Source organism: Cebus imitator, unplaced genomic scaffold, assembly GCF_001604975.1.
Source record: "Cebus imitator isolate Cc_AM_T3 unplaced genomic scaffold, Cebus_imitator-1.0 Scaffold301, whole genome shotgun sequence".
NCBI classification, from domain to species: Eukaryota; Metazoa; Chordata; class Mammalia; order Primates; family Cebidae; genus Cebus; species Cebus imitator.
Window position 1 is genome coordinate 1,692,314 of NW_016107616.1, and position 20,034 is coordinate 1,712,347.

Sequence of the window (20,034 nt, forward strand, 5' to 3'; positions counted from 1 at the left end):
TTTCTTTAGCTGTGCAGAAGCTGTGGAGTTTGATTAGGTCCCATTTGTCCATTTTGGCTTTTGTTGCAAATGCTCTTGGTGTTTTGGTCATGAAGTCCTTGCCTACACCTATGTCCTAAATGGTTTTGCCTAGGTTTTCTGCTAGGGTTTTTTATGGTGTTAGGTCTTATGTTTAAGTCTTTAATCTATCTGGAGTCAATTTTAGTGTAAGGTGTCAGGAAGGGGTTCAGTTTCTGCTTTCTGCACATGGCTAGCCAGTTTTCCCAACAGTATTAATTAAACAGGGACTCCTTTCCCCATTGCTTGTTTTTGTCAGATTTGTCAAATATTGGATGATTGTAGATGTGTGGTGTTGCATCCGAGGCCCCTGTTCTTTTCCATTGGTCTATATCTTTGTTTTGGTACCAGTACCATGCTGTTTTGATTACTGTAACTTTGTAGTTTAGTTTGAAGTCCGGTAGTGTGATGCCTCCCGCTTTGTTCTTTTTGCTTAGAATTAACTTGGCTATGTAGGCTCTCTTTGGTTCGATATGAAGTTTAAGGTGTTTTTTTCCAGTTCTGTGAAGAAAGTCGTTGGTAGCTTGATGGGGATAGCATTGAATCTGTAAATTATTTTTGGCAGTATGGCCATTTTCACGATATTGATTCTTCCTAATCATGAACATGGAATGTTTCTCCATCTGTTTGTGTCCTCTCTTATTTCGTTCAGCAGTGGTTTGTAGTTCTCCTTGAAGAGGTCCTTTACATTCCTTGTTAGCTGTATTCCTAAGAATTTTATTCTCTTTGTAGCAATTGTGAATGGCAGTTCATTCTTGATTTGGCTCTCTTTAAGTCTGTTATTGGTGTATAGGAATGCTTGTGATTTTTGCACATGTATTTGTATCCTGAGACTTTGCTGAAGTTGCTTATCAGTTTTAGGAGATTTTAGGCTGTGACCATGGGGTCTTCTAGATATACAATCATGTCATCTGCAAATAGAGACAATTTGACTTCCTCCTTTCCTATTTGAATACCCTTTATTTCTTTTTCTTGCCTGATTGCTCTGGCTAGAACTTCCAGTACTATGTTGAATAGGAGTGGTGAGAGAGGGCATCCTTGTCTGGTGCCACATTTCAAGGGGAATGCTTCCAGTTTTTGCCCATTCAGTATGATATTGGCTGCTGGTTTGTCGTAAATAGCTTTTATTATTTTGAGATACGTTCAATCAATACTTAGTTTATTGAGAGTTTTTAGAATAAAGGGCTGTTGAATTTTGTTAAAGTCCTTCTCTGCATCAATTGAGATAATCATGTGGTCTTTGTCTTTGGTTCTGTTTACATGGTGAATTACATTTATAGACTTGCGTATGTTGAACCAGACTTGCATCCCCAGGATGAAGCCTACTTGATCATGGTGGATAAGCTTTTTGATGTGCTGTTGCAATTGGTTTGCCAGTATTTTATTGAAGATTTTTGCATCTATGTTCATGATGGATATTGGCTTGAAGTTTTCTTTTCTTGTTGAGTCTCTGATATCAGGATGGAGTTGGTCTCATAAAATGATTTGGGAAGGATTCTCTCTTTTTCGATTGTTTGGAATAGTTCCAGAAGGAATGGTACCAGCTCCTCTTTGTATGTCTAGTAGAACCCATCTGAGCCTGGGCTTTTTTTGGGTGACAGGCTCTTAATTGTTGCCTCAACTTCAGACCTTTTTATTAGTCTATTCAGTGTTTCAACTTCTTCCTCGTTTAGGATTGGGAAGATGCAAGTGTCCAGGAATTTATCCATTTCTTCCAGGTTTACTAGTTTATGTGCATGGAGTTATTTGTAATAATCTCTGATGACCATTTGTATTTCTGTGGAATCTGTGGTGATATCCCCTTTATCGTTTTTTATTGCATCTATTTGATTATTCTCTCTTTTCTTTTTTTTTAATCTGGCTAGTGGTCTATTTTGTTGATCTTTTCAAAAAACCAGCTCCTAGATTTATTGATTTTTTGAAGGATTTTTTGTGTCTTTACCTCCTTTAGTTCTGCTCTGATCTTACTTATATCTTGTCTTCTGCTAGGTTTTGAGTTTTTTGATCTTGCTCCTCTAACTCTTTCAATTTTGATGATAGGGTGTCGATTTTAGATCTTTCTTTGCTTCTCATGTGGGCATTTATTGCTATATATTTTCCTCTAGACACTGCTTTAAATGTGTCCCAGTGATTCTGGTATGTTGTGTCTTCGTTCTCCTTGGTTTCAAAGAACACTTTTATTTCTGCCTCATTTCATTGTTTATCCAGCCAACATTCAAGAGTCAGTTGTTCAGTTTCCATGAAGCTGTGCGGTTCTGAGTTAGTTTCTGAATTTTGAGTTCTAACTTGATTGCACTGTGGTCTGAGAGATTGTTTGTTATGATTTCCGTTCTTTTGCATTTGCTGAGTGATTTACTTCCAATTATGTGGTAAATTTTAGAGTAGATGTGATGTGGTCCTGAGAAGAATGTATATTCTGTGGATTTGGGGTGGAGAGTTCTCTAAATGTCTATTAGGTTTGCTTGGTCCAGGTCTGAGTTCAAGTCCTGGATATCCTTGTTAATTTTCTGTCTCGTTGATCTGTCTAATATTGACAATGGGGTGTTAAAGTCTCCCACTATTATTGTGTGGGAGTCTAAGTCTCTTTGTAAGTCATTAAGAACGTGACTGTGATGCATTGAGATTTTAAAATCTGTTGAGTAGTATATGCATCAGAAAACTTTTAATAGGCCACTTCAGAATCTCTTGGCTTCTGTCTGTGAGATCCTCAGTAACTTTGTTTTCACTTCAGTAACTGATACATATTTCAACTCTAGGTAATCTCCAGCTGTGTGTATAAACCCCACAGTTCTTTGCCTTGGACATGTCATATCTTTTGCCTCCAATGCTCTAAAATTCTATGGTTCTGTTCAGCACCCTGATGCATTGTTAGTGCTTTAAAGGAGTAAATTTTGGCCAATGGGTGTAGGAGAAACTAAGTTTTTCTTTCTAAGGACACCAGTTAGGACAGTTTTTAATGAATTCACCTTAGTAACAATAGTTACTTTGGATAGGACTTTGGAACGGTAATTCAACGGACTTCAGCGACACCATTGGCTTTTAGAGGTAAGATGGTGATAATCTCTGTCATAAAGTGGCAATAAAATTACTGAGGCTTTAACATGTTTAATTGGGAGAGGGTGCAGGCAGAAGTTGAAGTGCTGGAAAAAGTAGTGGTTGTTGCAGTTGACTTGTATGATGACAATGGCAATTATGCCGATTGGAATGGTTAGCTTCTGTAAATGACACTGAAATTTTTGCAAAATGACAAGGTAGGCTTAGAAAAGCCACTGCGCAACACATTTCATGCTATGAAAAGTCAGTAGTTATTAGCCATAGATTTTAGGTGGACTCTAATATATTGTCTCATAGCCACCAAAAAGACTGTGGTGAAAATTTAGCCCAGGATCTGACAGGGCTACAAAGGAGCCTAATTACAAATGGTTCCGAGAAGGATTGTACCACTAGAATAAATAGTAAATTAAAAAAAAAAAATCACCTTCTGGAAAGAGTTGCAGAAGTTAATGGAGCTTATCTTCTTAAAAGATTTTAAAAATAGTTTGTCTTACTGCTCTTTTGAAAACCAGATGGGTTTTGGCAGATCACAATGGGCCACGATAATCCTAAACCACCATGTGGGATGTTGTATCTTACTGGAGCAGATCTACATAGACTCTCTCACTTGTAATGCTGTTATTGATCTAACATATGCATTCTCTTCAGTCCCCATCAATAAAAACAGAACTAGCAGTTCATCTTTACAGGGCAATGCACATTCTCTGTATTGCCCCAAGACAATATTTATTTTCCTGCTCTTTACCATAGGTTAATCTGTTGGGCACATTATTATCTTGCATTCCACAGAATATTGTACTTGTCCATGGAATTGGTGGTATTTTACTAATTGTAATTATACTGGGCTGGAAGTAACAAAAAACATGTTTTTGAGATCTGGAGCAATTATCATTTCTACTGGCATAAACTTTTCAGTTTGCAAAGCAGCTGTTGTCATGCTACTGGCCACTAGTAGTATTGCCTCACCATAGGACACTTTAACTACCAAGTGCTTATGAAACATGAGCTATCCTTCCCAAAATGAGTGTTACAAGATTTACTACATCATAAGTTCCATCATGTCTATTAAAAATGCATTGTAAAATAAAAGTGGTACATGCAAAGTTAGGCTCAACAATCCACAAAAGTTATGACTAAATGACATGAACTGATATCTCAAGTTCCTCTCACTTGCCTCAGTGATGCTGATAACTATTCCTCAACTTTTAATTATGGTCTTATAGGGTGTTCCCTATAATTAACTGATAGTGGAGAAAGATCTCACTCCAGATAGGATCAGAGATCAGTTGGCATGATATATTGGTATTAGCCAGAAATGGATCATTGTTCCATTAGATCTCCACTCAGGTACCTCTAATGAACAACAATGAAATGAAAGAGTGCCTTCATGTTACTAAACTTCCACTCTCTGCCTTATATCTCACCATCCCTAGTTTGACATCCTCAACATCCTCTCACACGTTACTCCTGTTCCTGCTATTACATATAAACCAATTCTTGCAAATTATCATATTTCTGTACAGTTTTTTTTCCAGAAGCACAAAGGTATTTTCTTACCCTTGTTTCTCTGTTACCTGGACCTAGTTCTTAGACTGGAGACAGGAAACAGATATGGGATTAGATTTTTACTAAGATAAGCTCATGTTCTTGACTGACCATTTTTCATTCTGAGTAATCAAGAAGTGACTGCTACTTTTCTCTAATAAGGAGATTACAGATCAAGCCAGGTGTACCTAGAAGAATAAAAATAACTTAGGCATTAAAGATTCTCCTGTTGGTCCATTCTTATCATAGGTCTCACAATCCTGATGTTTTACTCTCCTGGTTCTGACTTTGATGTGAGATCTTTCTGAGTTGCCATTTACTCTTTTTTACAGCTCTTTCACCATTTATAATATGAGCCTTAGATTACTTTTCAGTAAGTTTTCCCAGCACTACAGAAATAAATGGTTTTTCAAAGGCTTCCATGAAGGCTCTGATTTTCACAGCATGCCAAGAGTTGATAGCAAAATAAACAATTCATACATATATAAAAGCCTCTAAATTTTTAACAAATCTAGCCAACTCCACACACCTTTTATGTCATTGTTCTCATGTTGTACACATGTCACTGCTACTGCTTAAATAAGTGCTTTGCCTTTGACTTTAATCTTATCCTGATTCAAGATTGGTATGAGTCTTAGTAATTGTGATGCCTCCATGTTCCAGGAGTTACTCCAGTCTCAATTATCAGCATTAACATGGTAATTACCAACTGACCGGTGAGTGAATGAGTCTCAGAATCTTGTCCTAAATGCTCTTTTCTAGAGTTACTCCTGGTATTAACTCTCCCCTTGTTATTTTTCCCCCTAAAAGCAAAGACTGAGATGAAGAATGGTAAGCAGATACTTTCCTTTGAGAAGATTATAAAGAATCAGCATGGAGACTTAGAATAGTGAAAAAGGGGAAAAGGAAAAGTCAATCCTAGGATGAAGGAATTAGCTGGTTACTGCTGTGAATATTGGATTTTAATTCTAATGCAAACTCAGAGTACCTCCCAGCATGTTCCTCAAAATTGCTGCCTTAGACACAGGAGAGTATTTATAAATTCCTTCAGTAAATTTTTGAGCATATATTGCCCCAAGGAGTGTTAATACTCTCAAAATTTTAGGGTCCAGGGATACAAATATCAAATATGATTCAGTGGGCTCCCACCTGTTTCCTAGAGAGAAATAGCAGAAAGGTCAGGGAGCTAAACCAAGAGATACATAGTAGAGTTGAGGTGAGCTTTTTCTCAAGTTTTATTTGAATTAATTTGATTGTTGCAATAATGAGTGAATCATGAATGGTGCCTGAGATGACATAATATACTTCCAAGATAATGGGAGACTTTTAGATTTTAAAACTCATTTCCCCACTTTACAAACATTTATTGAGCATCTATTATACAAAAATAATATATTTCATATTACTAACAACATATATTAGGAATCAATCTTGTACCCTCAAAATATTAAACTTAAATGAAGATTTCAGATAATTACATAATTTTTAAAAGGAGAAAATGAAGGTGTGTTTTTCAATGTATAGATATATTATTATTTTTGAACAGCTGAAGTGCTTCTGTATATCAAGAAAATGTTCATGAAAGTCATGTAAATGTCTTAATTTTTCTATAGTTTCTGTTATTGCAACAATTATATTCATATTAAACCAGGAAACATGACTAACTACATAATCCAATTCTTATTTCTATTAATAACACCGTAGATGACACTATCACTTGACTTCAGATCCTGAGATTAGGTAAGTAGGCTTCCCCCTACTGGTGGACCAAGGCGAATAATTTTCAAAGTTATTCATTCATGTCAGATAAAGACCTGGTAACAATGTTGTTCAGGCAATGTAGAGTAAAACCCAAATGCATACATTACAGTTTGTTGCTCTTACATTTCGTCAGTTGCAAGTATTCCTCCTTTGCAGGAATAAGACAAGTGAGGCAATTAAGAGGAGAGATACATATATTTTATGGTTTCTGATACGTAGATGAGTATTCTCAAACTCTTATACTAAATACCTCAGGAAAACCCCTTTACATGCTTAAAGTAACTCGAGCCTTCAGAATAAAAAAGTTTTCTTTCATTGGGAGAAAGTGAAACTAAAAATTGCCAAATATTCTTAAGAAAACCTATAAATTGTGTTCCCTTTTTGAACTACACTCAGAAAGAACAACATTTCCCCATTTCACATATATAATATTCTTCAAAATATTTTCTGTTGATTGACCACTCTAACTTTTTAGAAACGGGCTTAACCAAAACTTAATAATCACTCATGGGATAAACTTAACATTCTAATAAAGGGCATTGAAGATGGCTTAAATTAATGGAAAGGTATCACAAGTCCCTGGATGGGATAATTTAATATTATAAATGGGAAAAATGGCATACAGGAGGCAAAACTAGATTGCAGCTCCCACTTGGACAGACAGAACAGTGTGTGCAGACTCACATCATGACAAGGATGCCCACTCTCACCACTTCTATTCAACACAGTACTGGAAGTCCTAACTAGAGCAATCAGAAAAGAGAAAGCAATAAAGAGCATCCAAATTAGTAAAAAGGAGGTCAAAGTGTTGCTGTTTACTGATAATATGATTGTAGATACAGAAAATCCAAGACTCCTCTAAAATGCTCCCAGATCTGATAAAAGAATTCAACAAAGTTTCAGAATACAAAATTAATGTACACAAATCAATAGCTCTTCTATACATCAACAGCAATCAAGCTGAGAATCAAATTAAGAACTCAATTCCTTTTCCAATAGCTGTAGAAAAGTTTAATACTTAGGAATATACCTAACGAAGGAGTTGAAAGACGTCTATAAGGAAAACAAAAAACACTGCTAAAAGAAATAATATATGGCACAACTAAATGCAAACACATCCCATGCTCATGTATGGGTAGAATTAATGTTGTGAAAATCACCATACTGCCAAAGGCAATCTACAAATTCAATGCAATTCCCATCAAACTGCCACCAAAATTCTTCACAGAACTAGAAAAAAAAAATCATATGGAACGAAAAAAGAGCCCCTCATAGCCAAAGCAAAACTAAGCAAAACGAACAAATCTGGAGGCATCACATTACCTGATTTCAAACTACCCTACAAGACCATAGTCACCAAAACAGCATGGGTCTGGTTAAAAACAAAACAAAACAAACAAAAAAAAAAGATATGTAGACAAACGACAAATGGAAAAGAATAGAGAATCCAGAAATAAACCCAAATTATTTACAGCCAACTGATCTTTGACAAAACAAACAAAAACAGAAAGTGGGGCAATCACACCCTACTTAACAAATGGTGCTGGGATAATTTGCAAGCGACATGTAAGAGGAATGAAACCAGGTCCTCATTTCTCACCTTTTACAAAAATAAACTCAAGATACATCCGGACTTAAATATAAGACTGGAAACTATAAAAATTCTAGAAGATAACATTAGAAAAGCTCTTCTAGACATTGGTTTAGGCAAGGATTTCATGACCAAGAGCCCAAAAGGAAATGCAATAAAAACAAAGATAAATAGCTAGGACCTAATTAAACTAAAGAGCTTTTGCATGGCAAAAGGACCAGTCAGCAGAATAAAGAGACAACTCACAAAGTTGGAGAAAATCTTCACAATCTATACATCCAACAAAACACTAATATCCAGAACCTACAATGAACTCAAGCAAATTAGCAAGAAAAAAAAAATCCCATTAAAAAATGAGTTGAGAACATGAATAGGAGATATACAAATGACCAACAAACATATGAAAAAAGTGCTCAATATCACTAATAATCAGGGACATGCATATCAAAACCACAGTCCACTACCACCTTGCTCCTGCAAGAATGGCCATAATAAAAAAATAAGAGATGTCGGGAAAAGGAAACACTTCTACACTGCAGGTGGGAATGTAAACTAGTACAAACACTATGGAAAACTGTGTGGAGATTCTATAAAGAATAAAAAATAGAACTACTATTTGATTCAGCAATCCCACTATTGGGTATCTACCAACAGGAAAAGAATTCATTATATGAAAAAGACACTTGCACATGCATGTTTATAGCAGCGCAATTCACAATTGCAAAAATGTGGAATGAACCCAAATGCTCATCAATCAACAAATGGATAAGGAAACAGACCATAAGCAAAGAGAACTCTACAAACTAGTATCTCTTGTGAATATAGATGCAAAACTTCTCAACAGGTACTATCAAATGATGTTAATCAATATGTAAAAAAGGATTGTATATGTTGACCAACTGTGATTTATTTCAGATTGGTTTGCAAGATTGAATGAAATCTAAAAATCATTCAACACAATAGACTATATTAATGAAGTATTGAATACAAGTCATTATTTCAATCAATGAAGAAAATTCTTTTGACAAAATCTAACATGAATTCATGAAAACAGCACTCAACAACCTAGAGATAGAAAGGAACTTGCACAACCGCATAAGACTATTATTTTTAACACAAAGTTAACATTACTTTTGATGAAAGATTGGGTGCTTTCTCCACCAAATCATGATTAAGACAAGAATGCTTACTCTCACCATGTCTTTGCAACGTGAAGGTTCTTGACAGATAAGTTATGCAAAAACAAACAAACAAACAAAAATCCACTTGCTTTGAAAGGGGTCAAAGCTAGGTGGCTGAACAGAAGCCTTCAGCAATCATTCATCCTGCAGGAACACCAAATGTAACAACTATCTACATACAAAAAAATCACCTTCATAAGAACAAAAATCAGGTGCACAATCACAGTATCTGGTTTGAACTTCATACTACTGAAAGAGGCATGAAAGAGGGTAAAAAAAATTCTTAAATTGCAGATGCCACCACTCCTCCATCCACTGACAGGAGTCTTGTGATGCAGAGAGATAATCTTTGCGCTCAGAGAAGGGAGACTGTAGAGACTGTTGGATTTTGCATTGAACTCAGTGCTCCCCTGATACAGCAGAAAGCAAAACTGGGCTGAACTCAGCTGACACTGCTTACTGAGGGAGCATTTAGACCAGCCCAAGATGGAGGGAAATGACCCATCCAGTGGTTGGATCTTAAGTTTTAGCAAGCCTTGCCACTATAGGCTAAAGTGCCTTGGGATTCCAGATAGACTTCAAAGGCTGTCTAGGCTACAAGGACTCCATATCCCAAGCAAGTTCTAGTGCTTTCCTGGGCTTGGAGGCAGTTTACTTGGGATGAGGGTGTACTCACTCTAGTACTAGTGAGAGTGCTAGTACTAGTACTTGAGGCAGCTAAGGGAGTACATTTGCCAACCCTTTCCCAACCTCAGGCAGTGTAGATCACAGCAATGAAAGTGACTCATTTTTGCTTGAGGGAGAGGATAGGGAAGAGTAAAGAGAACTTTGTCTTGTTTCTTGGATATCAACTCAGCCATATTAGGATAAGTCCCTGGACAGAGTCCTGAGGCCCCCATTCAAGGCCCTAGATCCCAGATGACATGTATTAGTCTGTTTTCACACTGCTATAGAGAATTACCTGAGACTGGGTAATTTATAAAAGAAAGAGGTTTAAATGGCTCACAGTTCTGCATTGCTAGATCTCAGGAAACTTACAATCATAGTGGAAGGGGAAGCAGGCATGTCTTACATGGTGGCAGGTGAGAGAGGGGGTGTAGGAGGAACGGTCAAACACTTCTAAAACCATCAGATCTTGTGAGAATTCACTCACTATCATGAGAACAACATGGGAAAAACTGCCCCCATGATCCAATCACCTCCCACCAGGTTACAACCTCAACACTTGGGGATTATGGTGATTACAATTCGAGATAAGATCTGGGTGAGGAAACAGAGCCAAACCATATTACACTCCCTGGGCCGAAAGAGAAAACAAATCCCTGAAGGGAAAGACCCAGTCCTGGCAAGATTCATTACCTTTTGACTAAAGAGCCCTTAGGCCCTGAAGAACAAGCAGCAATACCCAGCTAGTTCTCATTGCTGGTCTTGGGTGAGCCTCTGCAATGTGGTAGCTTTGAGACCTACCACATTCCAAGCTATGATATCTATGATGAAGGACTCCTTCTGTTTGACAAAAGCAGAGGGAAAAGGAAAGGGGATTTTGTTGCCCACCTTAGAAACCAGTTCAGCCACAATAGGGTGGAGCACAAGGCAGACTCTTGAAGTCCCTAATTCTAGGCCTTGGCTCTCAGATGGCATTTCTGGACGTGCACTGAGAAAAGGGAGAGATTATTTTCCAGAAGGGTGAGCCCTAATCCTGGCAGCATTCACTACAAGCTAACTGAAGAGCCCTGGGGCCTTAAGTCAACATTGGCCTTAGCCTGAGAGTACTGTCTGTGGGCCTTAAGTGGTGGTGGCCATGGGGAGAGGCTCTTCTGCCTATGGAAAGGGAAGGGAAGAGTGAGAAGGATTTTGTGTTATGGTTTGAGTGCCAGCTGAGCTGCAGGAGGTAAGAGTACCAGATAGATTTCTAAGGTTTTGTCTCCAGTCCTTGGCTCCTGGATGGCATCTCAGGACCCACCTGGGACCCGAGGGAACTAACCATGCAAAAGTGAAGGACACAAGCCGACTGGCTTTGACACTTGCCGATTGTTAAGCCTTAGGGCCTTGAGTGAACATAGTTGGCAGCCAGGTCGTGATTACAACTGGCCTAGGGTGAGATTCAGTGCTGTCCTGGCTTCAGATTGACCCAGCACAGTACTAGTAGAGGAGGTCACAGTGGAGCTTGTGTCATCCTTCCATCAGCCAGGAAGCTCATCAAATAGAAAGAGAGAAAGAGAGAGAGAGAGCGCGCGCAAGAGAGAGCCTGTTTGTTTGTGAGAAAATAAGGGGAGAAAATAAGAGTCTCTGCCTGTGATAAGGTTTGACTTTATGTCACCATTCAAAATGGAGGCACATTGAATTGAGAGAAGGATGTGTGGAAGATAATTGGATTATGGGTGGTTTTTCCCATGCTTTTCTCATGATAGTGAGTGAGTTCTCACAAGATCTGATGGTATAAGCATGTGTGACGCTTCCCCCTCACTTCTGACATGTGAAGAAGCTGCTTGCTTCCCTTTCGTCTTTTGCCATAATTTTAAGTTTCCTGAGGCCTCCCAGTCATGCTGCCTGTTAAGCCTTCAGAACTGTGAATTAATTGAACCTCTTTTCTTTATAAATTCTCCAGTCTTGAGTAGTTCTTCATAACAGTGTGAAAACAGACAAATTTTGGTCAATTTTGGAGAGTGTTTCATGCACAGATGATAAAAAATGTATATTCTGCAGTTAGTGGGTAGAAAATTCTGTAGATAGATGTTAGGTCAATTTGGTCAAGAGTCTAATTTATGTCCAGAGTTTCTTTGTTAGTTTTCAGCTTCAATGATCTGTTCAGTGCTTTAACTGGGGTATTGAATTCCCACACATAGTATATAGTTGTCTATCTCTTTTCTTAGGTCTAGCAGTGTTTCTTTAATAAATCTACGTACTCTGGTGTTGGGTGTGTATATATTTAAAATACTTAAATGTTCTTGTTGAATTAACCCCTTTATCATTATTTAATGCCCTTCTTTGATTTGTTTTGTTTTGCTTTACTATTGCTGATTTAAAGTCTCTTTTATATAGTAAAAAAATAACAGCTCCTTGTCCTTTTGGTTTTCTATTTGCATAACATATTTTTCTCTTACTTTGAGCCTGTGTGTGTCATTATTTATTAGATGGGTCATTTGAGGGCAGCAGATGGTTGGGTTTTTATTTTTATCCAATTTGACAATCTATATCTTTTAAGTGAAGCATTTAGGCCATTTACATTAAAGCTAATATTGACATGTGAAGTTTTGTTCCTGTCACGGTGTTTTTAACTAGTTGCTTTGTAGTCTCAATTGTGTATTTACTTTATAGGATATGTGTACTTTGTATTTATGAGTGCTTTTATGGTAGCAAGTACTATCTTTTAATTTTCATATTTAGAACTACTTTGAGCTTTTTTTGTAGGACCAATCTAGTTGTGATAATTGCCCCTAGCATTTCCTTATGTGGGAATGATTGATTACTCATTTATTTATTAAGCTTAGTTTGTCAGGATATAAAATTTTGGCTGGCATTATTTTTCTTTAAGGAGGCTAAAAGTAGGCTCACAATCTGTTCTGGAATGTAAGGTTTCTGCTGAGAAATCCATTGGTAGTTTGATAAGTATACTTTTATAGGTGATTTGACCCTTTTCTCTAGCTGCCTTTAAGATTTTTTCTTTAGTATTTATTTTGAATAGTCTGATGACCATATGTCTTGGTGAAGTTTTTCTTTTATATTATCTTACAGATGTTCTCTAAATTTCTTGTATCTTGATGTCTACCTCTCTGGGAAGATTAGGGAAATTTTCCTGAATTATTCCCTCAAATATTCCTTTTTTCAATTTGCTTACTTTTTCTTCTCTCTCAAGAATGCTTTATAAGCTTTGGTCATAGCTTTGGTCAGTTTACATAATCCCATATTTCTCTAAAGCTTTGTTTATTTAAAACAATTTATTCTTTATTTTCATCTGACTGGGTTAATTCAAAAAACAGGTCTTCAAGCTCTGAAAACTTTCCTTCTGCTTGGTCTAGTCTATTAGTAAAACTTCCAACTATATTTTGAAATTTCTTTGGTAAATTTTTCAGTTCCAGAATTTTTAATTGTTTTTCAATCAAAAATAGCAATTTCTTCTTTTATATCTTTAATCATTTTTCTCATTTCTTTGCTTTGATTTTCAATTTTTTTCTCATTGAGTTTCTTTGTGATTCATATATTGGATTCTTTACTGCTATTTTAGAATTTTCATTTTGATTAGGATCTTCTGCTGAAGAATTAGTGTCTTCCTTCTGAGGTGTCAACAACACTTAGGTTTTTTGTTCTGCTAGTGTCTTCACACTGATTTCTTCTTGTTAAATACAGCAAGAGATTGTTCTTCAAAAGTTTAGATTGCTTAAGTTTCTTTGTCCTTTGTTCCCTGCTTTTACGGCCAGATTTCCTTACTCTCTGTGTTCTCCCAGTCCTAGTAAACAACCTTCCCCCCAGTCCTTATTATAGAGCCCACATTCCACATTTGCTACCTGCTCTGTGAATGACTCCTCCAATTGCAACAACTACTGCTGCTGAAACTGAACTTCCTGCCCGGTGTAACCACATTCCCACATGTTTTAAGTTAGCCAACCAGCTTCAGCTTAGATTGTGCAGTCCAACTCTAGCCAATAAAAAAAATGACACATCAGTAGGGGTTACCTGCATCAGGGATAAGAACACTTCCCCTTCCCTGTTCAGGTATGCTCCCACCATTGCTCCATCCATGAGACATACCCTCTATAAAAGTAAATTGCCTTGCTAAGAAAACTATTTGCCTGAGTGCTAGTTCTTCTTTTCAGCACCAAAGAACAATCATTTGTTTCTAACATTTCTTATTTGAAGCAGCAGGTGCTTTTTCTTTTTGCATTTACTATCATTTGAATGGAATTTTTACTTTTTATTCCTTTTTCCCTTGAGGATATGACTGTAGTGTGCATTGTGTATGATGTTTTGGCTTCATTTTTGGGTGCTGTCAGGGGTCCAAGTCTCTATATAGGTTTCTTGGTTGTTGATATGCTCTCTGTGGTGGTTTTCTCACATGCTGCTTGTTGTAGTGATGTATTGGACATATGAGCTGATGCACCATCTTCTACAGAACTGAGAGTGCACAGGTCTCATACAGCTTTTCTCAACCACTAGCACTAAGATTTTCTGACAGCAGCTTTTTATTTGATGGTACAGTTCAGCATTCCATGCAGTGTCATATAGAGTAAGAGCCATGCATCAGGACCCTGATAGTGAGGGAAGGAAGCTACCCTAATAGGAGAAGGAGGGAATCAACATGTTGGGATATGCTGTGATCTCAAGTGCAGGGTTGAGGTGCTGCACTAGCTGCTTATCCTGGGCAAGTAGGAACATGCTCAGCTTTCATATCAAAGCCCTGTTGCAGGGTTCATGATCTTTAGTTCATATAATCATTGTCCTGTGCATCCTACCTGTGGCTGAGAAACACAGAAATGCCCTTCTTGTGGCTACTACAAAATAGGGTTAGGCCCTAAGCCTCTTCCCCCAGTCCAGAGCAGAGAGACAGCTCTATGATTTGTCTGCTTTTCATTGCCAGAATGTTACTGCCTTATGTAAAGTGCAGGAGATAAGCCCTATCTTTCCCTCTGTTTTGTCTGCAACAGTGGATGGGAGCAACAGGAGGTAACCTCTTTTTCATTTCTATTTCCAGCAGTCAATGCCACCGTCTTCATCATTTGATTCCATGCCCATGCTTCCTTTGTCCCAAGGGCAAGTTGGAGGGCTGTGCTCCTCTCTTCTCCAAGGGCAGCCCACACTAAGGGCTGTATCTTTAAGGAACCCACAGCTCCTCAGGGATCTGCTGGTCCCATGTAGTTGCCAAAGTCAGAGCAGGTCATGGGCTATGTTTGTGGGGTGTCTGGTGATGTGGAGACCTAAGGGCTGAATTTCCCTGGGCAGAGCAGTGGCCTACAGTGCATGTACAACCAGTGTGGCCCCTGCCATTTCACTTTGGGTCTGAGGGGCTTATGGGCATACCTGCATGAACTGACCACCCAATTCATTGTCCTTAGCAAGGTCTCAAATCACCACTGTGAGGGCAGAGGGGTTGCCCAACACTTTGGATATCATCAGATTGTCACACATCTGATTAGAGAAGAGAAGCCATGACTTACCCTTTTCATGGTCCAAGTTTCTAGAGAATCAATCTCTGCAGTCTCTTGCTGCTTTCCTCTTTTGTGCTCCTGGTTCCTCTCATGGGGGCTCCAAAAGGTCCTTGCTCTGTTTCCTCAGATTTCCATTTAAATCATGACCATTCACCTTTAACTTTGATCTTTCTTAGGAGAGCTGGCATCCAACATCCCTAGCCAGCCAACTTGAAAAAAAAAAAAAAAGAGAGGAAAAAAAAACCTGTGAAAACTTTTAAGGTAAAGGTAAAGGTAAATTCATGATTAGGATTCTTTGTATCGATTTTCATTTATTTTGAAATTAGTTTTAAAACAACACTTACACATACTCACAAATAAAAAAATAATGATGACAACAATGTAATATACTTTAGAAGTATTTGTCTTCCAACGACATAGTATAGATTTATCCAATGTTATTTGAGAAGATCCTTGAGGGTTTTATAATTTAAGGTAGGAATTATACTCTGTGTCTCTCAGCAATGTTCATGACAGGTCTTATTACAGAATGTCATTCAGTAAAATATTCTGTGCATGAGTTTGAATGTAACAATTTTACTCATAAAAAAATCAGTGCAATAAATCTACTGATTCAGCATTAAAATTTACCTAAAAAAAATTTGTCTTGTCAAAATACCATTTAACCACTAACTAGACACTTTTTCAAAATTTCACTTTTCTAAAGGATTACATATAGATCTTATTCAATAGGAGAATCAGAAAGCTTGATGAATCAGTGTTGTTTATATTCAAAGTATATTTGAGACTTTAGAGTTTACTAATTGCTCAGGATAATTAAATGAAAAGTTTTTCAGTTGATGTTAACATAATTTGTGGAAATCATCTTATGCTCATATTATATGCAGGTGTTTAGGGGTTGGGGCTAGTATTAATTAAACTGTATATATAAAATTTGGGCTACATGTATTATCTCATTCATTCCTGACAACAACCCTATCAAATAAATATATTTTTATTCTTTTCATAGACATAGAAACTGGAAATCATAAAAACTAATTAGTTAACTTTCTCAGTTTATTAAATACTTAATTTGTGCCAGGAACTTTCCTAAGCATTTTATACATGTTACCTAATGTTATGGCTACAATCAGTTAGGAAAATATACATACACAGAGAGAGATAAACACACAGTGGGAAAATACATTTTACATCAGAGAGTTAGCTGAGCAAGTCATACACTTGTTTTGCTTTCCTCTAAGACTAGTCCAATGATAATTCCTTGATTTATTTCTGTTTCCTAGTGTGAAGCAGAGATTAGGTGCTCAATAATTTTGTTCTGAAAATATGACAAACCAATAGGATAATGAATAAATGAATATTAAATACCTCTGTTTTACTTCCTATACAGTTAATATAATGTATTTAAAAAGACTGACTTAAGAAATTTGATTAGAGATCTCAGTTTATTTGAGATATCCATATGCTTTACAAACAAAAAATGAGTAAAGGATTTTCCAAATTATGAGCTATTTAATCAAAAAGTTATTTTTGAATGTAATTTATGTGTTGTTAAATATCTTTATCTGTTTTGGTTTATTTGTGCCTGCTTCCCTGACAACATGATTTATAGATATAACTGCAAGTGAGATGTGAGTTGTTACATGTGCACATTGAGATCTACTGTGAACATTGCATGTAGCTATGGATTAATATAGTTAGAGGTATGCAATTTTCTGTTCTTTTTGTACTCTTCTGACAGATGGACCCACTGTTTTCTGGAAAGTGGAACCAATTTGCCTGGCTTTGAAGAAAACAGGAGAAAAGAGGATAGAGCGGGGACACTTTAATGGTGGAGAAACAGCAAGCCATTGGCCCAGCTAATAGAGTTATTGCTAATATTTGTTTATCATGCATTAGATGCAAGTTTATACTGTTTTTCACCATTTGATGTTTAAGTTTTGTTTATTAGAACTCAAAATTTATTTGGAAGTAATTCTTTCAAAAAAAAAAGAATTTAAAATTTCTACATTGTGGAAAGAAAAATAACTTGGCGGACCTAACAGTTTGTTAGGGCTGCCATACAAAAGCAAACCAATTCAGGTTGCTTGAACAACATAAATTTATTTCCTTATAGACCTGGGGGCCTGAAGTCCAAGAGCAAGTTGTCAGCAGGGTTGGTTTCCTCAGAGACTTCTCCTCTTAGCTTGTAAATGGCTGTCTTCTCCTTGTGCCTTTACATGGTCTGTCTTCGGTCTGTGTTAAAATCCTTTTTCCTTGTAAGAATACCAGTCCTATTGGATTAGGCTCACATCAGTGATCTCACTTTACTTTAATTGTCTTTTAAAAAATCTTATCTTTAAATGAGGAACTGAACGTTAGAAGCTCAATATATGAATTTCGGGAAGGGGATAATTCAGGTCATAATAGGAGGTGGTGTAAAGGTAAAGAATCACCTGGCTAAGTCATCTGCATTTTACTACTCATCCTTTGATGTAGACAGGTACCTAAGCCTTAGTACTGTGGAGAGCAAGGGAGAGGTAATTTCACAGCATCCTGTCTCTGCAAATCCCTCTTGAGAAAACTGTAGAGAAATATATTCAATTTAGGGAGAAAATTGACAATACATTATATAATTTTTGATTCTAATAAAAATAGGACATAGAAATACATAAAATATTTGGTAAAGTATTTTAAATACATAAAAGTAATTTATATTGTGTTTTAATCTAATCTGGCTAAAATTATTACGAAAAAATATTGAAGAAATCAATTTGAGGGAATTGTATACAATCATCATTTGTGACAAAAATTTTCATATATATGTATTTTTAGATAATGACATATGCAATATTATTATAAATGTTTAACAATTCCAAGCTTGAAACAAACTCCACAGATAGAGTGTATTTCATTAGGTGATAGAAAAGGAGACCACAAAAATTGACTTAATCTTTCTTCCTACACTTTTCTATGTTTAGACTCAAGAAAAATGCATCATAAATAACATGGGTTTTCCTAACACCTTATACTACTAGTATCTTTTTTTTTAAGTCTAATCTTTACTATAAAAACTATTTTCAGTTGAGAATCTAATAAGCATAAGTTCGAAATGTTATCTAATTGTTCACTTTTAACTAAAACACTAGAGGGCACCCTTTCCTTCTATTAGAACATGTCCTCTGCTAAACTATATGCCGTGGAAATATCATAAAAGATTGCCATGTAACAATATTCATTTTATTTTGTATATTTATGGACTTATTTTTATATTTAACCAGTAATAATTTTGCTGATCCCAAAAGTAACAGCATATTATTTTAAATAATATTAGGGTGATTTTCAACGGAAATGAATTCTAAGCCAGAAATGTCAGTGACACAGAGCTACTCAGGAGCCAGATGTCTCCCTACTGTCATGATAGTGAACAAAAATAAGGCTGTGTTTGGCATGACTTGTGGTGTTTATTAAGTATAATTTATTCTAAGCGTTTGTGTTTAGGATTAGAAATTATTTCTACTGAATGTGTATTTCTATTTTCTATGTTCTCAAATGAATAGCACATTACTGCGAGGTTAACCCAGTTTTAAACAGAATGCAAACGACACTGGCCTAGAGGAAAGAACAAGAGTTGAAAATGCAGTGAAGACCCAGCTAATAATAATGGCCAATATTTATTTCGTGTCTGTTTTTGTCAATTGCTAGTGTAAGCATTTTAATTACAATATTTCAATGATACTACACTGAGTCGTTATTACTATTTTAATTCTCACTTAATATAGAATAAAATATAGTATTACAAGAATAGATAAACGAACATGAAATATGTCTTTGAATTGTGCTTTCCCCCATTGGAAATCTGGGGCAAAAGGAGAGCTGCTACAGCTGCAATTTTGCCTGGGCAACAAGACTTGCCTCTAGGGTCACCTTGGTGACCTGGGACTGGTCTGCATGTGCTATTGCTAGGTTTATCAGCCGGCTCCCCTGAAACAGTGATGCATCAAGACCCTCTCTGCTCTAACCCTAGGCTGATATTCAGGCATTTGGAGCATCGTTTTCCTGGGCCATCAGTCTGAACTGCCCCACTCTTCCTGGACATAAATCAAGCTGTAGTGGGGCCCTCTCTGCTCGATGCTTAGACAGATCTCCAGGCATCTGAAGCAACCACTCACCTGTATTAGCTGCCTGACTCACCCCACCCTTCCTGGATGTAGATTGTAGTGAGTGTGGTTCTCTCTGTTCCATGTCCAGGCATACCTCTAGGCATCTAGAGCACTTGCTTACCTGAATGACAGCCTTACCTTCTCCACCTTTCCTAGACATAGATCATGGTGTAGGGAGGACCTTTCTGCTTCACGTCCAGGAAGCTCTCCAAGTATTTGGAGTAACCCTTCATCTTGTTCATCAGTCTCATATGCCCCACTCTTCCTGGGCTTACATCATGGTAAAGTGTGGTTCTCTCTGTTCTGAGCCCAGGAGAGATCCAGGCATTCAGAGCACCTGCTCACCGGGATTGGCAGCCTCTCTCACCCTACTCTTCCTATGCAGAAACGTTGTTGCATAGCAGCCCTCTCTACTCCACACCCAGGCCCATCTCTAGGCATCCAGAGCACTTGTGTGCCTCAAATAGAGGCCTGAGCTACCCCACACCTCCTGTGCGGAAATCCTGGTGCATGGAGGGGACTCTATACTTGGTGCACAGGCAGAACTCCAGGCATCTGGA